At 36.0% G+C, this 19,207-nt stretch overlaps 1 pseudogene; it reads left to right on the plus strand.

Moving 5' to 3' along the window:
• LOC136837153 (3'-5' RNA helicase YTHDC2-like) overlaps nt 1-19,207 on the plus strand; it is a 1,085,270-nt pseudogene that overhangs the window by 1,059,390 nt on the left and 6,673 nt on the right.

Raw genomic sequence — 19,207 nt, forward strand, 5'->3', positions numbered from 1 at the left:
CCGCCACCACACCACTAGGTAAACCAAAAATAAAATAAAAAAAATAAAACAAAAAGAGAGCACCATCTTCAAGCAAAAATAATTAGCCTAGCAAGACTAAAAATAAACAGGAACCCAACCTGGGGGGGTACCTGGACGGGGCATCACCCTCACAAAGGCCGATAGGCCAATAATGAAATAAATTCAAAAAAAAAAAAGGGGGGGAGCCACCGCAAGGAACCACCAGGAAGGAAACCAAGGGGGCAAAATCTATCTATAACGACTGGGAGACAACTCCAACTGAAAAGAACAGAAGGAGTCGCCTCGCGGCCGACATGGCTGGCGGGGGACGCCGTGGCGACATAATAAGATCTCAATATTTATGAAAATACGAGACCAAAACAGCCAAAAATAGAACAAAACCCCACAAGAAGATGGTACTTAACTTAGAGATGGTAAAGCTGCTCGATGCCATCGCAAAGATGAAAGAAAATCCAAAAAAATGGAACGAAAGCACACAAAAGAAACGGGTATTATCACGTGCTAGAAAATGGAATGAGGTAGGTGGCGCTGGTGTCGCGGCTGGCGGGTGTTGGGGTGTGGGGCTGTAACGGCTCACCGCTCTGTTCCGGGGTTTTGATAGGGAGAGATCTTTCGAGTAGGTTTCCGTGGTAGTGGTATTTCACTCACCCTTCATTATACCGACGTCTTCCTAGAAGACGATCGACTGGGGTAGTAACCCAGCTTTCCTGAAAGCTCTTTTTCTCTGGTATATCTAGCATATTATACCTAGAAATTCGTGCTGTAATGGAATTTCACCGGCTGACACGGGACTGAACTCAGAAATATATATATATATATATATATATATATATATATATATATATATATATATATATATATATATATATATATATATATATGTATATATGTGTGTGTGTGTGTGTGTGTGTGAGTGTAATGGTTATTTTGGTTTTGTGGAACAATTCTGTTCTGGTTGTTCCCTTGTTTCACCTGTCCTCCTGTTTTTTTTCTTGGTGGTGAGTTGACGTCTGTCATGGGGTACTTGACAACTTTCGTCAGGTTTTGGATGGCGATCTGAGAGGTTCGGGCAACTCTCAGTTATGAAGGCAACAGCAGCATGGTTGAATGGCTGTAATGGAGCAGCTGGAAGTCATTTTGATAGACATGTCTGCGGTACCTGTTGGACTTCGGCGGGAGGATGAGGCTCTCTCCATCTGTATGGTTGGGCTTCTTCATTGGTAGCAGCGTGGACGGGTCTGTGGTACCTGTTTGACTTTGACGGGAGAATTAGGACCTCTCCGTCTGGATGTGTGTGATGGCTTCTTCATTGGTAGCAGCATTGATGGGTCTGTGGTACCTTTTTGACTTCAGTGGGAGGATGAGGACCTCTCTGTCTGTACGTTTTGGCTTCTTGGTTTGTAGCAGCAAGAGGATTTTTTGACAGTGAACGACTGTCTCAACAATTTGGCTGAATTTATCTGTTTTGAGGACATGTTCCTGTTTGACAGTTAATTGCTGTTTTTGGTGGTTTGACAGATTTCGTCCGTGTCTCTATCCTGGTTGGCAATAATAACTGTCTCAACAATTCTTTGGAATTTGTCTGTGTTTATGCTGCTATGGTGTTATGTGTCACCGTTATTATGCTGCTACAGTGTTTTTTTATTTAACTGATTATGTATTATTATTGTACTGCCTATTTCTGTTTCTGTTTATTTTACAGATTGTGTTATTGTTATTATGCTGCATATTTTGTCATTATTATTGTTTATGCTATCTGTATGGTTGCCTGATTTTGTTATGATTTTACATTACAATGTTATAATTGTGGTGTCGAGCAGTGTATGGCTATGATAACAATATTGTGGTATGATTTAGCATGATGGATTTGTCTGTTGATGCCTTTACTGGTTTTAAATATTGTTATTTTTATTAACTGATCATTTTGTGTTTTCACCACCCAAAACCTGGTCGGTCTTACTTGTAAATGATGTGCATTAATTTGTATAATAAATTAGTTTTAAGGTAATTTGATAATTTTGTTTAGTCTTTCTCTAGTCAGTCCTTCCGTCAGTCATTCCAGCACAATTTCTTGTTTTTATTTCGAACCTGGTGATCTCTGAAAGACAAGACCATTAAAATATATATATACGAGGGTAAGTCAAAAATTTCCAGGAAAAATTCAATATACTCTTTATTTAAGGAAATTCAAACATCATTTTTCTACATATCTACCATCTAACTCTATACACTTTTCACAGGCGCTGTTTCCACCTCTGCAACCATTCTTTTGTAGAAATTTGGGGCCTTTCTATTAAACCATGTTGAAACTGCATGTTTAGCAGCATCCAAAGATTCAAACTGGCTCCTCTTAAGTGTTCCTTGAGTTTTGGGAACAGGAAAAATCTGAAGAAGCAAGATCAGGACTATGAGGAGGATGTGGAAGAGTTTCCACCTAAATTTCCATAGGACTTCTCTTGCAACCCTTGATGAATGTGCTGGAGATGTTATCATGATGGAACAAAATTCTAAACAACTTTCCTCGACGTAATTTAGCCAATGCAGTCTTAGTTTTTGCAAAACACCTTTGTAGTAGTTCCCGGTGATTGTTTTTTGTCCTTCATTATCAATCAAAATCACTCCTTTGGAGTCCCAAACACTGTTGCCATAACCTTCTGGGCAGATCTCGCCACTTTGAACTTCACTGGTGCAGCTGAACCTCTTGGTAACCATTGCTTTGATTGAGTTTTGAATTTCTGGGTCATATTGATGGATCCAAGTTTCATCTCCAGTAACAATCCGGTCAAAAACTCTGATTCATTTGATTCAATCTTCGTTAAAACTGCAAGAAAAGTTCAGCTCTTTGATGCAGTTGGTCTTCGCGCAACGCTTTTGGGACCCAACGTGCTGAAAGTTTTCAAACCAAGATTTTCATTTAAAATTGAAAATGCGGAACCATGGGAAATCCCAGTTTCATTAGCTATCATATCGATAGTAATCCGACGATCTTCATCCACTAGATTCTGCACCAAAGCCACAATTCTTTAATTTTTGCAGTCGATGGTCTTCCCTCTCTTGGGTTGTCTTTGAGGTCCTCCCGACCATCCTTAAATCGCTTTATCCAATCATAAACAACTGATTTAGATGGAGAAAATCTCCATAAACTTGTTGCAAAGCTTCAATAATTTTTCCTGGTTTCCAATCAAGCTTGGTCAGGAACTTGATGTTATACTCTCATCTCGAAATTTTTATTTTCCATGGGTTCAAGTTACTTTTCTGAAGCAGATGTTAACACCATGGTAGCAAAGAGGATGACTGAGGTAACAAGTCTATATGGATCACTACATCACAGATAATTGTTTACCAAGTATTTTGGTTTTTCATTCCTGTGTAAATACATCATTCAACAATTTTTCCTAGAACTTTTTCTTACCCTCTATATATGTCTATGTATATATATATATATATATATATTATTGATATATATATATATATATAATTATATATATATATCAAGAATGTCTTTTACTGTAATAAAACAGTAATAATTGAATATAAAAGGCCCATAAAACACTGTTTAAACGTTTTTAACCATATATTGAGCACTTTTCTTGCCCCAGTTCACTAGTAGAATATGGACAGATGAAATGTTACAAGGGTATATATTCAAAGCATTTATAGGTGGGTTATTAAGTGTCCGATGGTATGTTTCGGTGACTGTTTCCTAAGAAGGAGGAGAATAACCAATATGGCAGTCCTGGTTTTTTGGACTCATTAACTCCCGTTTGGGCACGATTCTGGAGGTCAAAATATTCTCTGGGACACCACACTCTTCAAAAGCGGTCTGAGGATTAAAGCGTGATACAGAGAAATAGATTTCAATGTCCTCCTGACAAGTTCATATTGTTGGTTTGATTGATGATAGCAGATTCCAGCATCTTTTTTTTGTATGACAGCTACTTTTGAAAACCAGCAGTTTACATCTAGTTTATGGAATGGCCAGTATCATTGATATGTAGGAAAATTTTCTTAAATATCTTCAGACCTTTTGTGCTCTATTATTCTTTTGCAAAAGAGGCGAATCTACCTGTCTCCCCAGGACGTAAATCTCACTACAGTTGCTGCAAATCTTGTAACCTCATAATGTCTTCTTCCCTTTGTTATTTATAGTACAGGTTGACCATCACTAATCCGGCAATCAGTAGTCCAGAACAATCAGTAATCTGGCAAAAATTTCGCCTAGAGTTATTTCTAATGTTTCCGCACTAGTTTTCAAATTTTACAGCCCGCTGGCCGCTGATTTGGTGGCGCTATTCTGCTGCATCGACAAACTGGAGGTGTTTGTAAACGCAAGCATGCTTTTGCTGTTCCATTTTTATTTATCTTTGTCTTTTGGCCACGCTAAGGTATATCAATAGGCTACATATATATGGTAGCCTAGCCTACATTATACTGAACTCTATACACATATTAACAGCATTATACAAACATCAACATAACGAATGTGCATCTTTTTCATGGTTCTTTTAAAAGTTATGCTTTACTGCATTGTATCCAATTGCGTATATTCTCATATTGCTTTTGTATTATAAATTGCGATCAATGTTTTGTTTTTGGAACTGATAACGCGGTGTTTATTTCATGCATTTAACTCAGTTCAGTGCGCTTTTCTTGCTTCTAGTAAGCGTAAATGAATATAGATACTTTATTTATTTGGGAAAAGGATATTTTTCGTTATACAAAGTGTTTTAAGTTGAAATATAACTTAAATACGTCTCGTTGTGAAATTAATATAGTTATTTTTTTTATTAATATATGACGTTCACGGGAATCGTGGCTGGCCGTTTTGGGGGCATGTTTTTGTGTAAAAAAAACCAAGATGCCGTTCGCTATTTTCTCTTGATTTCATCATAATACGAGCTTTATGTATTTATCTTTTATAGGCGTGAAAACAGCAGTAATTTGTATTCTTTCATGCCCAGTAGTTTTAAAATACATTCTCTCAATTTTATTTACGGTCGAGTTTCATCCATGTTGCCGATGCACGATAATTTATAGTCATTAGCAGCTTGAACATTGTTTTCAGCTTCAGCTACAACTTGCAGCTTAAAGTTACTGAAGCAGTATATTTCCTTGCCAATCTTTTCTCCAAAGCGAATAAGGGTATAGTGTAAAAAATATATCAGTCCTATTGTACAGTACTTAACGTCATTTGTAACATAACGACAGTAATTGTTTGACCATATGATAGTTGAAATACAAGCAAAACAGTTGTTATCCGATATGATTAGTAGCAAAACAACAGTTTCCCGTTTGATTGTTTATGGCTATTTACGCATTTACAAAGAGTATAACGTTACTGAACAATAATACTTTTATCATTCTCTTTTACTTTTTAACTAGCAGATGGAATAAAGAGACAGAGGAAAAGAAGTTAGTCTATTGTAAGTTGGTCTCTCTCGCTGCCTGCAAAAATATTTCCAAATCTAAAACTATTTCCTAAATATTTTCGTATTGGTATTAATTGCTAACCCCAATGTAAACTCGAAATATCGTAATTCGAGCACTACCTGTATTTGATAATTGTCTTTTCTTTATTAACCAACTTGTACTGATTTATGGGATATTTTAATTCTAAGATGAGGTGCTTAGCTGCTGGGTTTCGTGTATCCTAGCCTCATAAATGGCTAATCCGGCACCCTCCAGGTCCCAGTGACGCCGGATTAGTGATGGTCAACCTGTATACGTTAATGAGCGAGCTCCCAATGGATTTGGGACAATGGAAGATGAAAGGATTGTTAGACCTGAGTTGTTCTGTGGCTTTTTGGATGTTTTCGTTGTACGGAAGCTTTATTTTGTTGTTAAAATCTATTTGTCTGTTGTGAGTGGGACCTTTGTAGTATATTTTATTCGCTTTGTTGATAGGCTTCTCTATAATGCGGGGTGGGTAGAGCAGTTGTGTTGGATGTTGGCGGATCGTGTTGAATTCTTTGTCTAGGTACCCATTTGAACATATTCTAAGCCCCCTGAGGAATAAGTTGCACCCTACCATGATCTTTACTAATATCATGGTAGCTTAATAAATGAATATAGGAAACAACGAAAAGTGGGTTTCTATATACTGTTTCATATCTGTTCTGTTCTCTTATGATCAGTACATCTAAGAACGGCAATTTTCCTTCCTTTTCCCATTCTGTTTTGAATTTTATGGTCGGAAATAGCCACAATTTAGTCTATTAAAAATTCATTAGTGTCCCAGCAAATGTCCCAGAAAGTAAAAATATCATTTACGATCTAAGCCAGATCATATTCTAACAGGGTTTGATAGATGACAAAAGTTCTGTTTCAAAATATTCCATGTACAAGTTTGCTAAAAGGGGTGATAGGGGACTTCCCATGTAACAGCCAAATTTTTGTTTTGTAAAATTACCATTGAAAGAAAACACATTGTTAGTTACACAGAGGTTGATAAGTTTTCTTAATAGTTTTATCTATGCCAAGGGGAAAATGGTCTTCATATGGTTGTAACTTCCTCTCTAAGAAAGACAACACGTCGGCGATCGGGACTTTAGTAGATAATGACTCAATGTCTAGGCTGAGCAATTTGATGTTGTTTGAGGGGATGTTTAAACTATTAAATTTTTGTTTAAAATCCTCTGCATGTTTGATGTGGGAGGATGAAAGGTTCCTAGAAGGGTGATAACAGGTCTGCAAGTGCCATTTTGATAATTTGTTGACATGAAAGAGCCCCTGCTAGATATTATGGGGCATAAAGGAAAATATATATGGTTGCAACATTTAAAATAGTGCTTTTTACATTGGGGGTTTATATTCCTTGTATATATATCATATATTTATATATATATATATATATATATACACACACATACACACACACACACACACACACAATATATATATATATATTATATATATATATATATATATATATATATATATATATATATATATATATATATATTAATAATACATAAATCATGCTGTAATCATACCTTTCCCTCTCTTACTGTGCAATTGAATTTTAAGGTAATTTTTGGCATGGTCTTTAAAAATGCTAATGCATGTTTATTTCAGAGTTTAAGTACTAAATATGACCCCTAATCATGCTCCCAAAGTATTAAGCTAACTTTAAGTGAACTAAAGTTAGTGTAATTTTATTTAAAATTTAGCTTATTACCACTGGAAAAGGAATACAGTAAATGGTTGACATAAAAAATTGAGTACTGCACAGTTTCATAATAGCATGTTTATTTACAGTAGGTTTTCAGATACTAATGTTACCCCTAATTCATGGGATGCCGTTTTCTTTGTCACTTAGAGTAAAAGCCGTTTTCAAATTGCGTCACTAGGCAAAACGTCAATGTGTCAGTCAACAAAAGTACAATTCCATAAAATATCGAAACGTGTACATAATGTTCGTGGAGAAGGTAGTACAGTAGAGGTAAAATTCAATCATTTAAAATTATATACTGTACAGGTAATGATGTACAGAGAAATAATAAGTTGTAAAAGTATGTTTGAGCTCTAACTACGAATGAGAGAGAGAGAGATCACTGTAATAAAGTAACTGTACTGCTTTTTGTATCGCATTTATGCGGATATAAATACAAATTTTCCATTCTGATTTTACACCTAAAACATGAAAAAACTTAAAAATTAAATTACACTTTCTACAGGGTATCATCTTTGAAAAATGCAGTAACTAAGGGTATCACATCTTGTAAAAGTACACCAACTGAACGTATGCTGTAATTACATGCACATACAGATTGCACCAGCACTTTTCTCCGAGGTGAACAGAGTAATTTTCAAAGAATGACACTTATACAACTCTTAGTTACATCTCTGATATTACATTAACTTAATTCATTTTATCAAATGAGTAATAACTGAACAACCTCATCTCAAGGTCATGTAAAGTCCTTGTGACAGAGACTTTGCAAATGGACATAATACTTGTATGATATTTATGAACAGAAATGTAAATATAAATTTTCCATATCGATTTTACAGTTAAAAGCATGAAAATATAAATGTACTTCAAACATTAAACAAGCATTTTCTGCAGGGTATCATCTTTGAAAAGTGCAGTAACTTTTGCAAATGGGTATCACATCTTGTAAAATTGTACACTAAGTGAATGTGCTGAATTACCTTTGCATCATATTTATGCATGTACAAAAATAAAAATAATACATTTTCTTGATACAGATTTTACATGAAAGCATGAAATGCATTTTTCATAGAGATTTTACACATGAAAGCATGAAATGCATTTTTCAGAGATTTTGCCATTAAAACATGAAATGCATTTTTTCATACAGATTTTACACATAAAAGCATGAAATGCATTTTTTTTACAGATTTTACTCATAAAAGAATGAAATTATTTTTCATACAGATTTTACACATAAAAGCATGAAAACTTGTAAATTACTTCAAAAATTAAACACCCACTTCTGCAGGGTTTCCATTTTATGTGTCTGTGAAAAATCGCAAATATGCCCATTAGTTAGGTTCCAGTGAAAAGTTCATGTATGTGTGGTCCCGCAACTCAATCGCATTTAAGATCAGTAAGATACTGTATTACTATATAGTAGAACCTTGGTTCTCGACGCTAATTCGTTCCCAGAAGTGTCAGATTTGATTTGTCGAATTCTGAGTTAATTTCTTCCATAAGAAATAACTGAAAATGGATTAATCCATTCCTGACCACCAGTCATTACCCAACCTTGCCTTTTATACAAAACTTTATACAAATTACAATTAAATAGGTTCAGAGTTTAATAACTTTACCATATCAGAAGCACTTTTTACATTTTTAAATGCATACTGTATCAAAAAAGTTGGCCTATGACCAATGCAGCCGTATTACCATAGGCTAGGCTAAGTAGCCTTATAGGCACTACCAGAATGTACTGTAACATGTACACATGAAAACTGTTGTTAATAATGATAACAATGAAAAACAAGCCATATCACATGAAATTAATAATACAGTATTTATAAACTGAATTACTGTATGTCTGTTATCATAAAATTAAGAAAAATTTCCGTGTTCGGCAGCATTGGCGAATATAACAAACCATATAAGTATTGGTAGTGTATTGTGGTACTACTTACGAATGTTTATGTAATAATACGCGATACACTCACCATAGCCATTTGTTTATCTGCCACAACCATTTGTGGGAAGAAGGAAATTTTATGTACAAACCAGACAGCCTGTATTATTAATTTCATGTGATAATATATTTTGTTTTTCAGCATGTGTGGGCTTTAAATGCTTTTAAATAAGCATGGGAAGAAACTACCAACAATGCCAAGCTGGCAGCTACAAAACTTTTCTACAAACATCATATGATTCATCGGGTCGGAGTTCGGTTTATTTTTGAACTCCGTCTTGTGTGTTTTTCAACATTTTCGTGTTGAAATCCGATTATTTTGAGTTCTAGTATAGTCAAGACCAGGGTTCTACTGTATATATATATATATATATATATATATATATATATATATAACTATATATATATATATATATATATATATGAATGTCTTTTCCTGTAATACTAAGTGTAATATGAAAATAAGAACCCATAAAACACTATTTAAACTTTGAAACCATATATTTTGGGCAAATTTATTAATTTACACAGTGATAATATATATACAAAACATTTTTAAAATAGCTAAGAGGTCCCACTCACAACAGACAAAATTATTAACAACAAAATAAAGTTATACGGAAAAACATCCAAAAGGCCATTGTGTAACTCAGTTCTAATAATCCTGCATTTTCCATTATCCCAAATCCATCATTCAAGCATGGGAAGAACGCCACCAACCGGTAGTAATTGTCCAACTAGATAGATCGGCAAAGAATAACAGAGCCGGGATCTGAAACTCTTTTTCTACAAACATCATATGATTCATCGGGTTGGCTTTCAACAGTTTTCCGTACGAAAGATGTTTGTTGTTTGAACCTTGCTCCGGACTTTAATCTACCCCTTTGAAATGACCCAAGAAACGTACTTCCAACATTTCACTAATGGTTTGGTCAATTCTCCTTCTAACCGATTATTTCATGCTTTTGTATATATACCATTGTTCTGTCCATATTCTACTAGTGAACAGGGCACAGAAACAGACAAATATATGGTTCTACTATATATATATATATATATATATATATATATATATATATATACAGAGAGATATATATATATATATATATATATATATATATATATATATATATATATATATATATTATATAATATATATATAGACTGTGAATCATTTAATTATTGTGTGAAAACCAGTGTGGATTAAGGTTAGTAACTGGATGGACACCCATCTAAACAAGTCCTTCACATATTTATGGGTCAGGTCTTGGGGGCAAGGAACTTCATTCCATAAATACTCGCAGAAACAGGAAGGGTAAAACCATCTGAGGGAAAATCTGGGTGGCAAAATATTTATACATCAGACATATGCCAGAACTTTTCCCAAGTAGTGGTGACAGAAAAAATGAAGATTGCAATGCTCATTTTTAGAGGCTGAAAACCTAGTGTGGGTCATGGTTAGTAACTGGATGGATGCCCATTATAACAAGCCCTTCACATATTTATGGGTCAGGTCTTGGGGGCAAGGAACTTCATCCCATTAATACTTGCAGAAACTGGAAGGGTAAAACCATCTGAGGAAAAATCTGGGTGGCAAAATATTTATGTCATACATATGCCAACACTTTTTCCTAGTAGTGGTGACCTCAGAGAAAATGAAGATGGCAATATTCATTTTTAGAGGCGTAATCATGGGTGAACCCACTATGAAAAATACTTGTGGCATCTGTGACTTCAATTACCCACAAACAAATCTCATTAACATTATAATTCTCAACCCCACACTCACTTTTATTTTGTGTCTTCCTTCTTTTGGATATTATGGACCTTTTATTCTAACACTGTCGTCATTGTTTAGCCAGCACTCTCTGTCTCCTTCTTGTTCTTCCAAAGATATCTGAATTATAGCCCTTTTCAGCAGTTCCCAGCCCATACATAAAGAAATTTTATTTCGTCAACTTTTGTGTTTTTGTGCCATTTGTATTCACATCCATGCATCACCACTGTAAAGAAGAGATGGTGCAATAATCCAACTTTTGCTTCTCTAAAAATTTTTCTCCCAAATTCTTTGCAGAGTTCCAGTTACCTTATTTGTTTCAAATACTTTATGGTTCACTTGTCTCATCCTAATACTGTCATGCACAAGTTTTCTTTCATAACTCGTGTGACATATTATTGTTCCCTTCTTACCTGCGTCTTTCTTTTAAGTCGACAACATATTCATACACAGCGTCTCTTCTCATAGTCAACAGCTCATGCGACTATTACTTAGAAGGGATATATATTAAATGTAATTATATCTCTCAGAAAGGCGCAATGGAGACGAAATGGGTAGCTTCTTACTTTAATGATGAAAGTTAATTGCATACACAAATACAATTACGGTTACAGTTTTACTCTCTTGAAAACCACTCTTGCTAGTCGAAGTTCAGCTTATGTCTGGTTAAGTAGCCCGTGGTTGGGGTATGGTTAAGTAGCCCATAGACAGAATATGGTTAAGTCACCCATGGTCAGAGTCTGGTTGGGACCACAGAAGCTAGGGGGAAGTACTGTGTCTTCTTGTACTGGTGACAAGCGACTCTATCTGCCTTCTCTGGCTTCATTCTTCTCTGGAACCCCTGCTTCTCTTTGCTATCTTCCATCTCCTCCCTTGAAGTTACCTCATTGGAAGATATTATCTGTAAGGCCTTCCCTCGAACAGTTTGATTGGGAAGGACAGTTGTGGGTGTTGTCAAAATCTCTCCTTAGAAGATTTGATTGGAAATGACCTCAGGAGGAGTAGTTAGTGGCTCCTCCCTAGAATGTGTAATTGGAGAAATGGTGAGCTACTTCTCTTTGTCCAGCCCCTTTGCCTGGAAATTCATGTAAACACCTCCTATTGAAGGCGGGGTTATAGATATGGCTGGAATGTTGACTCCTGATGAGGTCATAGGTTATGCTCGGTCAGCTCAGTTGCGAGGGCACAGGTTCCAGATTTTATGATCGGTTTTATGGCCCTGGGCGCGATATACTTGCTCACTGTTTTGAGTTCCTGTAAAGACAGTTTCCTGCTTTTTAGCTTACTCTACATGTCTAGCCTCGGTAATGCATAACAACCAAGGCTCTCTCTCTCTCTCTCTCTCTCTCTCTCTCTCTCTCTCTCTCTCTCTCTTTAAGATTCTATTCTTATGCTTCCCTATTTAATCTTTCTTTACATCACTACAGTACCTGTTTTGGTTAACCACTTCAGTTCTTCTGCCATCTGTTTTAACAGCCATTGCTCTATTTCCCCTCATAACTATACCTTTATTGCCAGTTGCTTTAAACATGTCCTCTTATAGAAACATGTCTATCAGTCTGTGCAGCAGCTTTCCATTATCACAAGTTAAAAATTTGTCATTTACAAACCCTAACCAATCCCCACTCCATTCACAGACTCTCCTCTCATCTTAATAAATTATACCTCCAGCTGACCTTTCCTTCCATTCTCTCTTCACTCCAGCATTAACCCCAAACCAGTTGCTTCCATCTACATATTCTTAAACAAGCTGTGCTCTCATAAAGTAATACAGAATATAGTGTATAAGATATAAAAGCTCACACTACACAAATCTTCCTTATATTTAGGATTTATCAAAGTAACAAGTGATTCAAAAAGCCAGTTTTCTTAACCCAGTAATGCATCAGATTTCAGAGCAGAATTGTCTACAATATGGTCAGCAGTTAAGATTACTAAATACTGTATATGCCATCACTTAATTTTGTCATTTTCAATGAACAGAAGTGTTATGTGCTCTTCAGAATTTAATAATCAATTTGTTAAACAGATTTCACCTGCTCATATTGGTACTAGAAAAAAATGCATATAAAGCAGTCAAACTTGCTACTACTATGACCAGATCAAATGTACTTATTTCTGTTCCAAAAAAGAATGGCAAATTTAAGTATTGTTATCTTCAAGTTAGTTACATTTATTTGATTAATCGAAGCCCATCCCTTCAGGTTGCGGCATTTGATTCAAATATAGAAGTTTTTCATTTCCTTCACTGGTTGTGTGCATTGCAAAGACCAGTTCCTGCAAAGCCTCCAATTACTGGATTCCTTGTCATCTAAATTCAGTGATCCTAATGCAACTACAACTCAGTGCTCCAGTAGGCAGCCATGTTGACAGTCTTGGCATCCTGGCTTTCTTAAATGGGGATAATATTCATCACCCACACGCTTAGCCATTGCTATTGTCTCCTGGCTTGTCATTTTTGGCCAAGAATAAGGACCTTTAAAGAAGAAATCCCATATTCTTTTTATGGGTATTCAAAATTACAGATATTACAAATAAGACATTATGCTAGGTCCAAGCTCTCCAGGTCTACCTAAATGTCACAGCAGATGTCCCAGATGGTCCTTTTTTCTTACATCCTCTCACAAACAGGCAACTTTCTCTGGAGGGGCTGAGAATTGCCTAAGTGTCCCAAATTCACATGGTATCAGGGGTGTGGGTACTTCTTGCATTTTTGTTGGAAATATTTCTTGCAGAAAAGTCTCTAGGTTTTACAAGGTAGTAATCAGAGGCAGTGTTTCTTGAACACTTCTGCCATGACATCCAGTGACTCCGGGTACACTGTGTGTTGGTAGGTGGTATGGTAAGTCCCGGCCTTTGGTAGAAAACAAAGTGCATTCTTGATGCTGTGGTAATTCTGAGATATTGCCAGGTAGGGGTGCAATAATGCTATATCCCAATCTGGCATAGTTTGAAAAGTCACTTTAGAATCGCATAGAATAGCAAATATATAGGTTCTTTCTTTTTCTTATCTTTCATCGTCAAATCCTAGTGGATATCCTGAACAAAAAGAATGTAGGTAAAAACTGAAGTGACTTTACCACTGACCATTTTTTCTGTCGGAGTCATTGGGATTTTTTAATCAGGAGCTAGGCATTTTTTTCACCTGTCAGTTTCTTTTGTATGCTCTTTGGTGGATTGACGGTGGCCATGCTATAAAAAAAAAAAAACAGGTTTTGACAAAGGAAAAACTTATTTTTGGTAGCCACGGTGAGTCCTCAAATCCTCTGACTTTCGCTGATGAAAAGGCATGGGAATTTCTGGTGTTTTTTTTTTTTTTTTTTTTTTTTTTTTAAGGCCTGGCAAGTAATGGGGGTCTTAGCCATTTTGTGTGCTGTTGCCAAATCTGTGTGAGAAGGATGAAGGAAAACTGGGTAATTGCTGTAGGCAAGGGAAAGAGCCCTCTTGCCTTGATTCCTTTTATACTCTGATCACTGTGTCATCCAACGGCAGTATTTTGGCCAAGACCAACTGTGAGAGAATTCTTTGATAATGGTTGGTTTGTCTTATGGGGTCCTGGGGGGGTATCATAAGAGTAATTCCAGTGTCAAAACTTGTTTTTTAAGTTGTAATTTATTAAATAGAATTTAGTATCTTTACTAAGGAAAAAAACAGGCTTGTGTGAGACAGGAATGTTTACTCATTGGTATGGTTAGACTATTTATTACATAATTATCATCTCATTCATTCACTTTGAAATCCAAGAGATGTAAGTTTCATGTGCCTCACATGAATGATATTTTGTTCTTGCCCTAATCCAGAAGTACAAGCATCTGTGCATTCTAAATACTGTAGTGATTTTGATTTGGTCCCTGTTTCCAACAGTTTCTAAGTGCTCTCTCCTACAGGTTTACATATACAGTACAATTCAGCCTTCCTGTCTTAATTATGATTCGGGTGTGTATAAAAATGATGGGGTAGTTTTGAAACAAATTGGGTATTTATATGACAAAACTACTTTTTCATACACAGCTATCAGCCTTGTTGTAAGTTTCTCCTCCCAACTGTACTGTATTACAGTCTCATTTCCAAACCACATGAAGAGTGAGGAAGATGACTGTTGGGTATCTAAGATCAAGGTAGCACATGAGCCCTTGTGGAAAGAAGACTGCTGAATTTTGGGACATTTTGAAGGCCATGAACATGGACATAAACTAATTATAATTTATGTTTTGTTTTTTTGATTAGTACTGTTATATGAAAACCTCAGTTTTTCATTAGAAAACTAAGCATTTATAACTTCTCACTCATTGTTTCTTGCATCAAAAAATTTTTAAGAGTGCCTCTGTCTGAATGTCATAGATATCTCTGGTGTTGCATTTCTTTGAAACATAGGTGCTTGGTGTCACAGAAGAAATGTGTAGACTTTATATAGCATCATTGCAAAATGATTGGGAAGCAAGAGATTAATAACAGAATTGTGGTTAAGGTTTTGAATACAACAGATTGGTAATGTGATGTGGTGGATCATAGTATTTACTTGTAATTATTGTGCGAGTTACTTTAAGAGCTACCATTAGTCTGTGTTATAAATTTCCCAGAAAACAGCTGCAGTACAGTGTTTTATGAGCATTTCTAACTTGAGATAAATTTAAAAATTAGTATTTTTAAGTTAGAAATTATAGTTACAGTAAACCCCCGTGTTCGCGGACTCACGTATTCGCGGATTTCTCTGTGGAACGTATCTACCCATTATATGCGGAAAATATGCCCATTTGCAGTATTTTTCACTGAGAAATATTCACAAATTTCTGTATTTTCATATAATTTTTATGACTAAATGCACTTTTTGTGATAAAACTATTAAAATAGTCAGGTATAAGTATTTTTAGAGATTTTTTGTGTTTAAACTATCAAAATAGGCAGTTCTCAGTGTTTTTAGAGAGGTTTTAAGTATTAGCGGATTTTCGCTTTTCAGGTCCCCGAATAAGGGGGGGTTACTGTATTCAAGAAATGGGTATTAAAATATTTGCTGACCCACTATACATATATACAGATTTTTTTCCTCAAACATTATTACTCTTGTGATCAAAGAGGGCTGCTGATGAAGTCTGCAAGAATTGTGAAAGTTATTGCCTCATGATCTTGCTTAAATGAAATTCATTTTCATGATTTTTTCATCCTCATGATTGTAAAAGCTTAGAAAAGTCATGCAATATTGTGTTTCATGATATGACAAGTGAAAATTCTGTATGTGTGAAATCATTGTATTTATATTTTGCCAGATTGAGTGGGTAAAGAAATGGAATGTGAGTTTCCATCAAGCCAGAAGACTATACAATCCTTACAATGACAACATGCAAGTTCATATGTGCAGAGATGGTCAGGTAAGTTTTCAAGAAATGGTTCTTTATGGTAGCTCACTGAAAAAGATTATTTTGTGATGAGATTCATTTGGACTAAACCCTCTCAGGTACTAAAACTGGAATTCTATGCAAACAAACTACTGATATCAGTAATTTTCATTATATTAATCTTCAGATGTCAGTAACTGTTAATCTTCAGATGTCAGTAACTGCCAAACTTGTTGTTTGGTAGTGTGCATGCTGTATTACTGTATTTTGCTAGATAAAAAGAGTACTTTTATGTTATACATGCTGTGTTAGCCAAAATAGTCCATCAGTTATGATGCAGACTTGTAGGTGTTAGCTCTGGTTGATGATGCCTATTTATTCAATTTTGGAGAAGTTGGCACTGTAATGGGTACTTCACATTGCCAAGACATTGTTGTGGACAGCCATCATCTTTAAAATTTCATAGCTTATTCCACTCATAACAAATTATTATACCTCCTCTGTATGGTAAAGTATAACTTTCAGAGGCCAAATATAGTTACTGTTTTTTTTTTTTTTTTACTGCTTGAATTCAATGGCAAATTGATTACTATATGTGCTGGCGTATAAATAGAACCTAAAAATTTTAATGTCTAATTCAGGTTTGGGCTTTAATTATCATGATAAAGCTACTAGGCCTTTATTATCATGATAAAGCTGCCTATAAATTAGGGAGTAAGATATGTCTTTGACTATTGTAAAAGTTTTTTCACTTATTACTGCACTCACAAACTGAAGTATTTTACCTTCAGGTGTTGTTCATGAGCTACACAGAGAAAAGTGGAATGTAATCTTGACTAGACTTATTACTTTTACTTATTTAATATTACCCATGAACAGATTACAGTAACATTACTATTGAAACATTATTGCAGAAATCCTGTTAATAACACATGAAATAACAAGTGAATGCCATAACATCATTGACAGAACTTTTGTTGATCAGTTAAACTTGTAGGCTGTATCAACAATACTGATAGTAATAAGATTTTAAATATAGTATCTCCCAATATAGCTTATATGTTTGGTATTTTAAATGATATTTGCCAGGCTAGCTTTCAGTATAAAATACCCTAGTCTACAAATGTTGCGTTATTATTTTAGTACCTCTGTTTTAATGTATATCAGCCATTGAGCTTGCCACTTAACCAGATGTCAATTGTACCTTTAATTCAGTCACATAATGTAAAGGGATGACACATAATTATATTATCATTAAAAGAATGTCAATCACTGAGTTTGCTTCTTAACCAGTTGTCACAGTCACATACTTGTAACCAGGTCAGTCCATTTTATCCCAGCATGTGTTCTACTTATCCAGCAGATATAGGCAGCTTTTGTTTTACCATTTCTCATGGTTTTCTATTTTTTCCTTACTACTGTACAGGGCTGTTAAAGTCTAAGCCCCAAGGTTGCTCACCCCACTGTGAACTGCATAATCCACTGTTTGCCACTGGGGCAACACATGCCACATGCAATAGACATAGCCCTTGTAGGCACAAAGTTGAGTATGGGTAGTTGCTTGACATGTGCAAAGATGACAACATGGTCCTAGGCAGCAAGCCTAAATGATGATGGGGCTCAGTTTAAACTAGGCCTTTGGGTTAAAAGGTTTCTGTAGGGGTGGAGGGGGTAGAGAATACATCTCAATAGAACTCTGATAGATTCCACACACAAGCAAGAATGTGAAGACTTTGTAATCTGTTATCTCCCATTATGAAATCTCTGATGGCGGGGATGAATTATTCATTGGGATAGATGCCCCAAATAATAGGTGAGAAGTGGACCAAGCACTGAGGTCTCCTTACAGAACTCAGAAAGCACAGGGCCGCCACCCATTCAGTAATCCTACATTGTGAAGGCCCCCAACAGTGATCTCCCCTCCTCCCCCTGATATTCCTGTTCCTCCTATGATTCCTAGTCCTTCAGGGAAGTGTGAATCATGAGCAGAAATAATCCAAGGGGCTCTTTCTGCCAGATGTCAGCAATCCAGCTCCCACCTCCCCAACCCAAACCATCTGGATGTAGATTCCTTATAAGGAGATTTCTGTGTTTGACTAGAGTGTAAAACAAAACCCCTTGATACTGAGCAACTGTTTTCAAAATGCTATAGAAGATTCCCATCAGGAATTCAGGGAAGTCTTAGATTTTGTTATTTTTATTGTTTAAAGACCACCCGTGTGAAGATGGGTATTCCTGCTAGTTCCTCAGAACCTGCTAGCAAAAGGTCCTAACTCATGCTTCTATAGTCCCAACTGGTTTTAAGACTACAACCAGTTTGGACTGTTGGGGTGGACAAGCCCCGAGTATCTGCCTGTTAGTTCTGACAACCATTGGTGTTGCACCTCAATGCAAATCCATTTGATGTTTGTTAAACACCTTGTCAACAAAAAGGACAGTGATTGAAGAGGAACGTGGAATTTCAGAATAGCTGCTTTTCCCAATACGGAATGATACTTGGTTCCTCTGGCAGTAGGAACGCAGAAACTCCTGAAGGAAAGTCATCCTCCTTGCTGGCATGTTATCCAAAAGCACCGAAGCCACTTTCTGTTTCAATGGAAACTATGACACTGCAGACCCAGAAAACCGGTACCCCTTCCATGTTGTCCCAGTCTTCTTCCCCTTCACCTTCAAGACAGTTAATTATGTGAAGGATGAATTTCAGAACTTTGCAGTTCCCAGGAAGTGTGGGTCAATGGCAGGATTGGAGTCATTCAATTCAGTCATTACAGTATCTGTCATCTTCACAAAGGAATGGGCAACATTTGTTCTTCTCCTTGGATGAAAAATGCTCCTGCTAGAAGAGGTTATCCAGTAGTTTGGTGCCAATACAGGCAAAATCTCTGTCTCACTGGTGCCAATACAGGCAAAATCTCAGGTGAGAGGGTCACTTCTGAGTTCCACCTCCTTTC

This window comes from Macrobrachium rosenbergii, chromosome 58 (genome assembly GCF_040412425.1).
Source record: "Macrobrachium rosenbergii isolate ZJJX-2024 chromosome 58, ASM4041242v1, whole genome shotgun sequence".
Classification (NCBI taxonomy): Eukaryota; Metazoa; Arthropoda; class Malacostraca; order Decapoda; family Palaemonidae; genus Macrobrachium; species Macrobrachium rosenbergii.